This window comes from Saimiri boliviensis, chromosome 4, assembly GCF_048565385.1.
Source record: "Saimiri boliviensis isolate mSaiBol1 chromosome 4, mSaiBol1.pri, whole genome shotgun sequence".
Classification (NCBI taxonomy): domain Eukaryota; kingdom Metazoa; phylum Chordata; class Mammalia; order Primates; family Cebidae; genus Saimiri; species Saimiri boliviensis.
This window is the reverse complement of record NC_133452.1, coordinates 99,669,560-99,682,953: the sequence shown is the minus strand read 5'-3', so window position 1 is coordinate 99,682,953 and position 13,394 is coordinate 99,669,560. Positions and strand designations below refer to the sequence as shown.

General features: G+C 47.5%; 1 protein-coding gene, 1 non-coding gene and 1 pseudogene across 6 annotated transcripts in view; 2 read left to right on the top strand and 1 right to left on the bottom strand.

The window, feature by feature from the left end:
* Positions 1 to 13,192, bottom strand: part of PPARD (peroxisome proliferator activated receptor delta) — an 85,240-nt gene extending 72,048 nt beyond the window's left edge. For 3 of the 5 annotated variants that reach the window (XM_074397952.1, XM_074397953.1, XM_074397951.1), the window contains exons 1-3: positions 13,060 to 13,192; positions 8,607 to 8,690; positions 626 to 739 (exon numbers count right to left, since the gene is read on the bottom strand). The gene's annotated coding sequence lies outside the window, so the exon portion shown is untranslated. Of the gene's footprint in view, positions 1 to 625; positions 740 to 4,186; positions 4,640 to 8,606; positions 8,691 to 13,059 lie in introns of those variants that run through there. The other 2 variants (XM_039467410.2, XM_010334062.3) reach the window with 2 other exon arrangements.
* LOC120363189 (small ribosomal subunit protein eS27-like) lies at positions 3,483 to 3,805 on the top strand (annotated as a pseudogene).
* Positions 4,992 to 5,124, top strand: LOC120363472 (small nucleolar RNA SNORA16B/SNORA16A family). The gene has a single exon (XR_005579017.1). It is a non-coding gene; the product is annotated as a small nucleolar RNA SNORA16B/SNORA16A family (small nucleolar RNA).
* Positions 13,193 to 13,394: the final 202 nt, after the last annotated feature.

The following is a 13,394-nucleotide window of genomic DNA, read 5'->3' as shown; positions in this document are numbered from 1 at the left end:
AGTTTTTTCAGGGACAAAGCCAGCCTTCAGTGATGACTTGCTCCTCTAAACGTGTGCCTTTGTACAGCACCATGTACTTAGTATTCACCAGTTCTCTAACATTTAAAAAATATTTTTTCTGCATATTCTTCTTTTTTCAGTTAGGTTCTCCACCCCTGGGGGTGGGGGCAGCCAAGGATCCCACCTGAATGTCTGAAACACCTGTCACAAGATGTGGTCCATAGAAGTGCCTCAGGAGGGCTGGCTCGGTGGCTCACGCCTGTAATCCCAGAACTTTGGGAGGCTGAGGCAGGCAGATCTCAAGGTCAGGAGATTGAAACCATCCTAGCTAACATGGTGAAACCCTGTCTCTACTGAAAATACAAAAAATTAGCCAAGGCAGATGCTTATAATCCCAGCTACACAGGAGGCTGAGGCAGGAGAATCGCTTGAACCCGGGAGGTGGAGGTTGCAGTGAGCTGAGATCGCGCCACTGCACTCCAGCCTGGGCAAAAGGGTGAGACTCTGTCTCAAAATAAAATAAATTGAAATAAAGTTAAGTGCCTCAGGTGAGAAAGACTAAAATGTCAACAACCATAGTTTTTTGAGATTAACACTAAAAAATATGATAAAGTTACAAGCTCACCTTTGCCAGAAACTAAGGAAGAAAACTTCTCCAGCTACTCAGGAGGCTGAGGCAGAAAGATGACTTGAGGCAGGAGTTTGAGACCAGCCTAGGGAACAGAGCAAGGTCTTATCTCTAAAAAAGAAAAAAAAAAAAATTTTAATGAGCCACGCAGGAAGTCCTAGCTAGAGGAATCACAGAGGAATCAGTTAAGAGAAAGATACTAAGGGCACCCAAATTGGAAAGGAAAAAGTCAAATTATCCTTGTTTGCAGATAATATATTATATTTGGAAAAAACTGGCTGGGTGTGGTGGCTCACACCTGTAATCCCAGCACTTTGGCAGGCTGAGGCGGGTGGATCAGGAGGTCAGGAGTTCAAGACCAGGCTGGCCAATATAGTGAAACCCCATCTCTACTAAAAATACAAAAAATTAGCCAGGCATGGTGGCAGGCGCCTGTAATCCCAGCTACTCAGGAGGCTGAGGCAGGGCAAACGCTTGAACCTGAGAGGCGGAGGCTACAGCGAGCAGAGATCGCGCCACTGCACTCCAGCCTGGGTGACATTGCGATACTCCGTCTTAAAAAAAGAATAAAGACTCCACAAGAAAACTATTAGAATTGATAAACAGAATCAGTAAAGTAGCAGGATACAAAATCAACATACAAACATTAGTAGCAAGGCTGGGCGTAGTGCCTCATGCCTGTAACCCCAGCACTTTGGGAGGCCGAAGCAGGCAGACTGCTTGAGGCCAGGAGTTCGAGACCAGCCTGGCCAACATGGCAAAACTCCTCTACTAAAAACTAAAAAAATATTAGCCAGGCGTGGTGGTGCACACTTGCAGTGCCAGCTCCTGGGAGACTGAGGCATGAGACTCGCTTGAACCCAGGAGGCAGAGGTTACCAAGCTATGATTGCTCCACTGTACTCCAGCCTGGGAGACAGAACAGACACCATCTAACATCTCTGTCTCAACAACAATAATAAAATCAGTAGCATTTTTACATGCCAACAGTGAACAATGTGAAAGAGAAATTTAAAAAGTAACCCCATTTACAATAGTCACACAAAATTGATTACCTAGAAATTAACTTAATCTGGTATAGATGCAGCAAAGAACAAAAAAAAAAAAAAAAAAGAAAGAAAAAATAAAGAAATTGGCCGGGCGCGGTGGCTCAAGCCTGTAATCCCAGCACTTTGGGAGGCCGAGGCGGGTGGATCACGAGGTCAAGAGATCGAGACCATCCTGGTCAATGTGGTGAAACTCCGTCTCTACTCAAAATACAAAAAAATTAGCTGGGCATGGTGGCGCGTGCCTGTAATCCCAGCTACTCAGGAGGCTGAGGCAGGAGAATTGCTTGAACCCAGGAGGCGGAGGTTGCGGGGAGCCGAGATCGCGCCATTGCACTCCAGCCTGGGTAACAAGAGTGAAACTCCATCTCAAAAAAAAAAAAAAAAAAGAAAAGAAATTAACAACCACAGAAGTGAAAGATCTCTGTAATGAAAACTATAAAACACTGATGAAAAAAATTAAAGAGGACATCAAAAAACAGAAAGATATTCCATGTTCATGGACTAGAAGAATCAATATTGTTAAAATGTCCATACTACCCAAAGCAATCTATAAATTCAATGCAGTCTCTATCAAAATACCAATGAAATTCTTCATAGAAATAGAAAAAAAAATCCTAAAATTTATATGGAACCACAAAAGACCAATAGCTAAAGCTATCCTAAGCAAAAAGAACAAAACTGGAGGAATCACATTACTTGACTTCAAATTATACTACAAAGCTACAGCTACAGTAACCAAAAGAGAATCATACAGGCATGAAAACAAGACACATAGGCTGGGTGTGGTGGCTCATGCCTGTAATCCCAGCACTTTGGGAGGTGGAGGTGGGCGGATCACCTGAGGTCAGGAGTTTGAGACCAGCCTGACCAACATGATGAAACTCTATCTCTACTAAAAATACAAAAAAATTAGCCGGGCATGGTGGCACGTGCCTATAATCCCAGCTACTTGAGAGGCTGAGGCAGGAGAACTGCTTCAACCCGGGAGGTGGAGGTTGCAGTGAGCCAAGATCATGCCGTTGCACTCCAGCCTGGGCAACAAGAGCGAAACTCCATCTCAAAACAAAAAAACAAAAAACAGATGCATAGACCGATGGAACAGAGAACCCAGAAACAAATCCACACACCTACAGTGAACTCACTTTTGACAAAGGTGCCAAGAACATACACTGAGGAAAAGAGTCTTTTCAATAAATGGTGCTCAGAAAACCGGATATTCATATGCAGAAGAATGAAACTAGACCCTTATCTCTTGCTATATATAAAAACCAAATCAAAATAAACTGAAGTCTTAAATCTCACACTTTAAACTGTGAAACTACTATAAGAAAACAGGAGAAAATCTCCAGGACATGGTCTGGGCAAAAATTTCTTGAGCAATACCCCACAAACACAGGCAACCAAAGCAAAAATAGCCAAATGCAATCACATCATGTTAAACAGCTTCTGCACAGCAAAGGAAACAATCAACGTATAGTGAAGGGACAACCCACAGGATGGGAGAAAATATTTGCAAACTACCCATCTGACAAGATATTAATAATAAGAATATATAAGGAGTTCAAACAACTCTATAGGAAAAAAAATCTAATAATCTGATCAAAGAATGGGCAAAAGATTGTAATAGACATTTCTCAAAAGACGACATACAGGGCCAGGCGCTGCAGCTCATGCCTGTAATCTCAGCACTTTGGGAGGCCGAGGTGGGTGGATCACGAGGTCAGGAGTTCGAGACCAGCCTGACCAACACGGTGAAACCCCGTCTCTACGAAAAATACAAAAATTGGACAACCTACCCATGAGAACATGCCTCTCGCAAAGGATCTCCTCATCCCTCTCCAGAAGAAGAGAAGAGGAAACACAAGAAGAAACGCCTGGTGCAGAGCCCCAATTCCTACTCCATGGAGGTGAAATGCCCAGGATGCTATAAAATCACCATGGTCTTTAGCCATGCACAAACGGTAGTCTTGTGTGTTGGCTGCTCCACTGTCCTCTGCCAGCCTACAGGAGGAAAAGCAAGGGTTACAGAAGGATGTTCTTTCAGGAGGAAGCAGCACTAAAAGCACTCTGAATCAAGATGAGTGGGAAACCATCTCAAAAAACACATCTTGGATTAAAAAAAAAAAATACAAAAATTAGCTGGGCGTTGTGGGGTGCCCTTATAATCCCAGCTACTCAGGAGGGCTGAGGCAGGAGAACTGCTGGAACCCGAGAGGTGGAGGTTGCAGTGAGCGAAGATCGAGCCACTGCACTCCAGCCTGAGTAAGAGAGCAAGGCTCTGTCTCAAAAAAAAAAAAAAAAAAAAGACATATAGGCCAGTTGCGGTGACTCATGCCTGTAATCCCAACATTTTGGGAGGCTGAGGTGGGCAGATCACAAGGTCAGGAGTTCAAGACCAGACTGGCCAACATGGCAAAACCTTGCCTCTACTAAAAATACAAAAATTAGCCAGCCGTGGTGGCAGGCACCTGTAATCCCAACTACTCAGGAGACTGAGGCAGGAGAATTACTTGAATCCAGGAGGCAGAGGTTGCAGTGAGCCTAGACTGTGCCATTACACTTCAGCCTGCGTGACAAGGGCAAGACTCCATCTAAAAAAAAAAAAAAAACACATATACAAATGGCAAGCAGGCATATGTAAAGGCGCTCAGTATCACTAATGAGGCTGGGCGTGGTAGCTCACGCCTGTAATCCCAGCACTTTGGGAGGCTGAGGCAAGTGGATCACCTGAAGTCAGGAGTTTGAGACCAGCCTGGCCAACATGGGAAAACTCCGTCTCTACTAAAAATGCAAAAATTAGCCAGGCATGGTGGCGGGCACCTGTAGTCCCAGCTACTTGGGAGGCTGAGGCAGGAGAATTGCTTAAATCTGGTAGGCAGAGGTTGCAGTGAGCCAAGAGCGTGCCACTGCACTCCAGCCTGGGCAGCAAAGCAAGACTCCATCTCAAAAAAACAAAAAAACATTACAATGAGATATCATCTCACCCCAGTTAAAATAGCTTCTTGGGCCGGGCGCGGTGGCTCAAGCCTGTAATCCCAGCACTATGGGAGGCCGAGGCGGATGGATCACGAGGTCAAGAGATCGAGACCATCCTGGTCAACATGGTGAAACCCCGTCTCTATCAAAAATACAAAAAATTAGCTGGGCATGGTGGCACGTGCCTGTAATCCCAGCTACTCAGGAGGCTGAGGCAGGAGAATTGCCTGAACCCGGGAGGCGGAGGTTGCGGTGAGCCGAGATCACGCCATTGCACTCCAGCCTGGGTAACAAGAGCGAAACTCTGTCTTAAAAAAAAAAAAAATAGCTTCTTATATCAGTGGCCCTTATCGAAGCTGCAGCAGCTTCCACATAGCTGCCATGGTGAAAAAGGAGCCGAGTGATAGTTTTCCTTGATGTCTGTCATTCTGTTTGTTGTAACTCATCTGCAACATTTAGGGAAAACAGAGTTCCATTATAAGATAAAAAAATAAAATAAATAAGCCAGGCGGGGTGCAGTGGCTCATACCTGTAATCCCAGCACTTTGGAAGGCCAAGGCAGGCAGATCACGAGTCTGAAGCCAGCCTGGCTAACATGGTGAAACCCCAGCTCTACTAAAAGTACAAAAATTAGCTGGGTGTGGGGGCACATGCGTATAATCCCAGCTACTCGGGAGGCTGGGGCACAAGAATCACTTGAACCCAGGAGGCAGAGGTTGCAGTGAGCCAAGATCATGCCACTGCACTCCAGCCTGGGTGACAGAGCAAGATGCTATCTCTAAATAAATAAATTTAAAATGGCTTATATGCAAAAGACGGGCAATAAATTCTAGTAACAATGTGGAGAAAAGGGAACTCTTTGCACACTTTTGATGGGAATATAAATTAGTACAACCACTATTGAGAACAGTTTGGAGGTTCCACAAAATAACTAAAAATTGAGCTACCATATGATTCAGCAATCCCATTGCTGAGTATATACTCAAAAGAAAGGGAATCCGTACACTGCAGAGATATCTGCACTCCTATGTTTGTTGCAGCACTGTTTACAATAGCTAAGACTTGGAAATGACCCAAGTGTCATCAACAGATGAATATGTAGTACATATACACAATGGAGTACTATTCAGCTATAAAAAAGGATGAGATCCAGTCATCTGCAACAACATGGATGAAATTGAAGGTCATTATGCTAAATGAAATAAGGCAGGAACAGAAAGACAAACATTGCATGTTCTCACTTATTTGTGGGACATGAAAATCAAAACAATAGAACTCATGGACATAGAGGGTAGAAGGATGGTTATCAAAGGCTGGGAAGGGTAGTGAGGAGCTGCAGGGTGAGGTGCAGATGGTTAACGGGTACAAAAAATATACAGAAAGAATAAGACCTATTATTTGATAGCACAACAGGGTGACTACAGTCAATAACAACTATATATTTTTAAATAACTTAAAGAGTGTAAGTGGATTGTTTGCAACTCAATGGATAAACGTTTGAGGGGATGAAGATACCATTCTTTAGAATGTGCTTATTTCACACTGCATGCCTATATCAAAACACCTCGACTGGGCACAGTGGCTCACGCCTGTAATCCCAGCACTTTGGGAGGCCAAGGTGGATGGATCACCTAATGTCAGGAGTTCGAGACCAGTCTGGGCAACGTGGTGAAACCCCATCTCTAAATAATACAAAAATTAGCCAGGCATAGTGGCACACACCTGTAATACCAGCTACTCCGGAGGCTAAGGCATGACAATCGCTTGAACCCAGGAGGCGGAGGTGGCAGTGAGTTGAGATCATGCCACTACACTCCAGCCTGGGTGACAGAGTGAATCTGTGTCTCAAAAACAAACAAAAACAACAAAGAACAAAACCATCTCATGTACCTCATAAATATATAATGGGTACTACTAGGTACCCATTAAATCAAAAAATAGCCAGGCATGGTGGTGTTCACCTGTAGTCCCAGCTGTCTAGGAGACTGTGGTGAAAGGACTGCCTAGGCCAAGCTTACCCAACTCGCAACCCATGGAACACATGCAGCCCAGGACAGCTTTGAATGCAGCCCAACACAAATATGCAAACTTTCTTAAAACATGAGATTATTTTGTGATTTTTATTTTTAGCTCATCAGCTATTGTTAATGCATTTTATGTGAAGCCCAAGATAATAATTCTCCTTCCAATGTGGCCCAGAAATGGCAAGAGTGGACACACCCCTGGCCCTAGATAATATAGCAATGCCCCATCAAGAAAGAAAGAAAGAAAGAAAATACAGAGAAAAAAAAGAAGAGAACAGAAAAAAGAGAAAAGCAGAGGGAAGGGGAGGGAAAGAGAGGGGAGAGGAGATAAGATGCTCCTACCTGCACCTGGGAGCTCAAGGCTCAGGGATGGACTGGACAAATGACCCCCAGAAATGCATATACAATTGCTGCCACTGGGCCTAGCTACCGCTAAATCAAATGACAAAGCAAATCAGTTCAACTCAGTAGCTCTCCCTGCTTAGGGGGTAATTCAACCTCTTCCCTTTTGGGGAACCTCAGAAGCCTCTGAAATGTCTCCCTTCTTCCTCCCTCACATTCCCTTCAGAGGAAAGCACTTGGTACGGGTTTGAGAGCAGGAGGGTCCCCCCGCCCCCGCAACCCCAGGACCTTCCTGAAAGATCCACAAACAACCTGACCCACATGGACAGAGAGACACAGGGACTCACCACCCTGTTTGACAACAGGAAAACCTGCAGGGTGTTAAAGGCAGAAAAGGGGAAGTGAAGCCCACAGACAGCTACTGGAACCACTGAACTTCAGAGATTAAAACAAATCAGACAGGAGGCCCACATTTCCCCTGGCCCTCAGCAGGGACCCACAACAACCCCGCGTTCCAAACAGGACAATGAACATTGTATTCCCTGGAGCTCCACTTCTGAGAGTTTATAAATCTGCCAGGCATCCTGAGAACATGGAAACAGCAATGGGAAACTCAGAGCATTGTTCAGACTCTTGGTGAGAACCCTCTACTCCTGCAGAGATGGAAGAAACAATTCTGTGTACTATGGCCAGCTCTCATATATACCAGCAAACCACAGACCCATAAGGTAGAGCAGAGACTGGATCTGTTTTTGACTATTATCATTTCCCAAAGTGCCTGGCACATAATTGGCACTCAAAAATATTTGTTCCCGCCGGGCGCAGTGGCTCACAGTATAATCCCAGCACTCTGGGAGTCAGAGACAGATGGATTACCTGACATCAGGAGTTTGAGACCAGTCTGGCTAACACGGTGAAATCCCGTCTCTACTAAAAACACAAAAATTAGCCGGGTGTGGTGGCGCATGCCTGTAATCCCAGCTACTAGGGAGGCCGAGGCAGGAGAATCACTTAAACTGGAAGGCAGAGGTTGCAGTGAGCCAAGACTGCGCCACTGCCCTCCAGCTTGGGCAAGAGCAAAACTCCATCTCAAAAAAAAAAAAAAAAGACATCTAATTTAAACCATCCTTACACACACATATATATGTATGTATGTATATGTATTTGTTCCCTAAATAAGAGAGAATGATGGACACTATCTTAGTGGCCTGGTACCCTATTTACACATATAGACAAAGAAAAAGTCCGTTCATTTATTCATTCAACAAATATTTATTCAGTATCTCCTCTGTGCCAGGCACTTTCCTAGACACAGAATAAATCCCTGCCCTGTAGAGTTTATCTTTTAATGGGCGCAAAGGTGGGAATCTCCATGCTCCTGAAAAAACTATGTAAGCCATAGACATTTGATAATTACTTAATAAACGCCTAGACTATGCATAAGCAACTGGTACCAGATGCTGTGATAGGAACCTGCAATCTGGGACTTAGCCATAGTGAAATTATTTCATCTACAAGGTCAGGATCTTAAATCTGGACCACATGTTAGTCAATGGTCAGAGACCCCGAGTAAAGAAAATGGGATTACCTCATTGGTGCATCTGTCTTCATCTGTTGGTGAGCAGAAGCCACTGTGTGAACATCATGTGCATGCCCAAAACACTGTACGACACTGCAGGACAGAAATTAAAAAAAAAAATCAGCTTTAGTTGAGAGGTGCCGGGGCCCTAAAAGCAACTTTAATAAGTTATAAACACCATAACTCAAAGAGTGCTCCCAAGGTAATCTGGCTCCTTGTCTGTTCCTTACATACCACCCTGAGATGTGATTCTGAGCCTGAGTCAGCAAATATTTCCCCAATCCTGGAAGGAGTCTGCTCACTCCCAAGTAAGCAGACACTGGCTTTGCTGATTTTGTCAGATTGGGCAGAAGGAGCAGGCAAGGTAAGAAAGGAGCTGGTGCCCAATACCCCCATGGGTAGCAGCTCATAAACGAAGATGTCCTGAGTCATGGTTGATTCCTTCACCAAAGCCCCTGGAGACTGAACTGGAGTCATATCCTAGTCAACAGCCTGCTGAGTTATGAAGGCTAGGAGCCATCTGCCAAGGAAGAAGACCCACATGTCTGAAACCTGATACAAGCGGCCATGTTCTCCCTGCCAGGCTCAAGGCAAGCTCCAAGCTCTCCTCTGACACCCTGGAATTCAGCTGTTGCAAGCAGCTCCTCCCCTGGCTCCAAAGGCAGAGAAAAATGCTCAGGGACGTCAAACTGTCTCCAAGAAGCAGCCATTAGGTAATCTGGGACCACTTGGCATAGACCAGGTGTCCCCAAACTTTTTACACAGGGGGCCAGTTCACTGTCCCTCAGACCATTGGAGGGCAGTCACATACTGTGCTCCTCTCACTGACCACCAATGAAAGAGGTGCCCCTTCCTGAAGTGCGGCGGGGGGTCGGATAAATGGCATCAGGGCTGCATGCGGCCCGCGGGCCGTAGTTTGGGGACGCCTGGCATAGACAATGGCATCAGGCACAGGGCTTCTGACATCATATAGGCAAGGGCCTGGCAGAAAGGACAAAGTCCACAGAGATCTGGGTAGGGAGGAAGAAGAGGATGTTTCCAGCGAGGGCAATGCTGGAAATTACAGTGGAGCTGGGTCCTGTAATTTCCAGGCCCTCCAGAGGCACGGGAGGAAGGCGCCACTGTTCAGCTTCCCAGCCTGCAGCGGGCACTGAGGGAGGTGGGCCTCAGGGACAGGATATAGCTGAAGCCCTTAGACGTGACAGGTCCAACTCCTGAGAGAAAGAAACTGCACTATCCCAGGATGTGCCAGAACCCGCAGGCCCTGAAGACAGCTAGCACAACAGTCAGGACAGCTGTAGGCCCAAAGCAGAGGCCTAATGGCTTCCCAGGCCAGTGCCCTACGCTAGCTATCCTCTTACCAGGCTCTAAGGGAAGCGGCTGAAGGGACCACAGGTGGGGCTGAAAGACTGAGTAGGAGCAATTCTTCCTGAATGTGTTGAGGCATATGTTATACAAGAAGGCAGTGGCAAAGAGGCAAGAAGAAAGGCAGCCAAACTGGCAATCAGTGTCATCTCAGTGCTCTGGGACTCCAAGGTGGGGTGGACTGCTGGAGGCTAGGAGTTCCAGACATTGTGAGAGCCTGTCTTTGCAAAAAAAAAAAAAAAAAAAATTTTTTAATTTAGTGAGTATGGTGGTATGCACCTGTAGTCCCAGCTACTCTGGAGGCTGAGGTAAAAAGATCCCTTGAGGCCAGGAGTTCGAGGTTACAGTGCACTATGATAGTGCCACTGCACTCCAGCCTGGGCAACAGAACAAAACGTTGTGTCAGAAAATAAAGAAAAACAATCCAGACCCAGGCTCTGCAAAAATCACTGAATGGGAAGGAATTTGGTAATTGACAATCACGACTACCTTCTCAGAAAAGGACAGAGTAAACAAACTGCAAGAAGCTTTCCAGCTAGGCTGCTGGTGCCCAAGCTGCTCCACAAGGACTGGCCTTGACCTGTTCTCAAACCTCTCACCTGCCACCACAGCAGAGAGCCCTACTAAGGGGTAAGTGCAGACAGGAGTAACGAACTTCTCAAAAGAGTAAGAAGGGGTCCTTCTTGGGAGCCAGAGACTGGACTAAAAATCTGCCCCCAACACTTTACCTCAACCTCTTTAGAATGATCCACTAAAACCCTGGAGAGACGCTAGTCACAGGAACAAAGAAACCCTCTGGTCCAGCCTGCCCAAATCCTTGCAAGTGCTGCAAAGGGGGTCTTGGGGTCAGTGGAGAGAGGACTGGCTCAACGACAGGCCATCCACAATCCTATTGCTTTCACAAAAAACAGCGTACAAGAGGATTACAAAACGGTAAAGTCTGATCGGGCTGGTTCCTGTGGCTCTCCATCACAGCTCCTGAAGTTTGCCAAGTCCTGTGTCCAACCTGGGCTCAAAGACAGACAGCACAATCCTCAAAAGAGACGTCCTACAAACCCGGAGCCAGGTGAAACGACGAGCCTTCATTTCTAAACGTGAGAGTGGGTCACACTTTCAGAATCTTCCAAGATCAGATTGGGTATGTTACCCAGTCAAACAAAGGATATGTTATTTCTTGAAGACTTAACAAAGGATATATTATTTCTCAAAGATTTCTTTAGCGAACCAACGCCAAATAAAGGCGCTCAAACTGAAGGATATGAAGAGAATTTTCTTCTTGGTTAAGTTTAAACGTCTAGACGCACCAGGAAGGTGGTGGGCTCTCAAGCCTCAGAGAAGAGGATCTACGTGACTGGAAGCAGATGTGCCTGGTCAGGTTCCCGACAAGGTCTAACTACTGCAGTCCTACAACTTTCCCAGGTAGTTCTCAATCTGATACCTCATACTATGCCTGGGCAAAGGGAACAGAACTTTCGGGTTGCCCTTCCTCTTGAATACAGAGGAAATTAAGCTTCCCAGGAAATTAACATCCCAGGGGAAAAAAAATAGGGAGAATTTGGATTCCCTAGATTCAGAAAAGAATAAAGAAAAAAGAGGGAGAAGAGACTCCAAGAGAACATGTTCAGTGACCAACATCAGAGGCACATTCAGTTGGTCAAAGATTGTTAAAGAGATATGAGAGAAAATCAGCCGCCGTTTCAGGCCACTAATAATAAAAGGGACAGATGTCCACCAGCCCCAGGGCTATCAGGCCGGCAATCTATTTCAAAATTCAAACAGGAAAAAAAAAAGTTCTGGAGCCAGCACACAGGAAAAAGGTTGAGGACCACAAACATTTTTCTAGAGCACAGCTATGAAGAATTCTCTTAGCCCTTTGGGATGGAGCACAGGGTGGAGGGTAGGAGTGAGGGCAGAGAGAGGCTGGGGTATCATGGTATAAATGTATTCCATATATCCAGAGTGGAAAGACACGAAACCCTGATTCCTGGAAGGGGAGAAGAACTGGACAAAGCCTCCAGCTACCCGTGGCACACATCCAACTCAGCGCCGTCTCTTCCCAAGGGTTCCTGGAAGTCCACAGGCCCATAAAGGGGAAGTATTAAAGCTGAGATGAGAAGAATGGCCTACAAACTGGACATCATCTCTGATGCAACACCCAAGTAAATTCTCCCACACAGATACATCTGTTATTTCCTTTAGTCAATCAGCCTCTTAATTCGATCAAGGTCTGAACACCTCCACCCCACCCCATGGGTATGTCAACCGCCGGTCAAGTGAAAGCGGAGTCAAGTGAAAGCTAACGCTTCTCCCAGAAGCAGGGGAAAGAAACAGGGAGGGAAAAGAAGGCGGACGACAGGAATGCAGGGGACAGGGCTGATACGAAAGAAATCGGAAAAAGGAGTAAAAACAGGCCCTCTCAGGGAGCCAAGGTAAGAGAGGCTTAGGGGGGCAGGGACTGCAGGCACGGAGTTGGAAAAAGTCTAGTAACACCCTGGGGAAGAGGATGGGGATCCATAATACTAGGAGGGATTAGGACACAGAATAAGAAGGGGACAGGGATGCGGAAGGAGAGCAAGGATGGGAGGATGAAGGCAGGAGACACGAGTACAGAGGAAAAGATCCCTGAGAAGACCCTAGATAGGGCAATAGATTAGGGGACACCAGAAAGGGGTGAAGTAAGAGGTCAGAGACAGGGGAGGAAAGTGCGAGAGGCCCCCCGGGCCTGACGGGGTTCTCATAAGGAGGAGGAGACGGTGGCCACGAGGCCCAAGAGGGGGCACAGAGTCGAGTGGACGGGAGGCCAGTGTTTCCTACTCACTCAAGCAGCTATGGGGGTCCTAGGGCGGGGGCGCAGGGGCGGCAGGGCGCCCGCACTGCAACGCACGACCGCTGACCGGACCGGGCCGGAGCATCTGGAAGCCGCCGCGACGCTGTTCCCCGACCCCGGCCGCTCCCCGCACCCCGCACCCCGCACCCCGCACCCCGCTCCCCGCTCCCCGCCGCCGGGCCTTGCGCCCCAGTCCTGAGGGCTGCCTCGGCTGGGGCCCGCCGCTTCCCTCCGCCGCTTGCCTGCCGGCTTCCCCCGACTCGGACTGACCTGTCCCGGCTGCCTACGGCGCCGCTGCCGCCGCCTCGCAGGCTCCGCAGAATCCTCCCGCTCCTGCCAAAACTTTTCCCATTAATCCCCAGCTTCGCGGCGGCCGCAGCGTCACACGCTCTGCGGCCCGGCCCCGCCCCCGCCAGCGCGACGTCACCGCGCAGCTCGGCCCTTCCCTCCCCACGCCCCCTTCCGCCCGGCGACGGCCAATCACCGCGCCTTATGGAGGCTCCCCTGATTCTGCCTCTCCGCCCACCGCAGGCTGTCCCGGGCCCTCCTGCGGCGCCCTCTGGTGCGGGGTGCGGGCACAGCAGGTAAGGGGGGAGCCGGGGAGC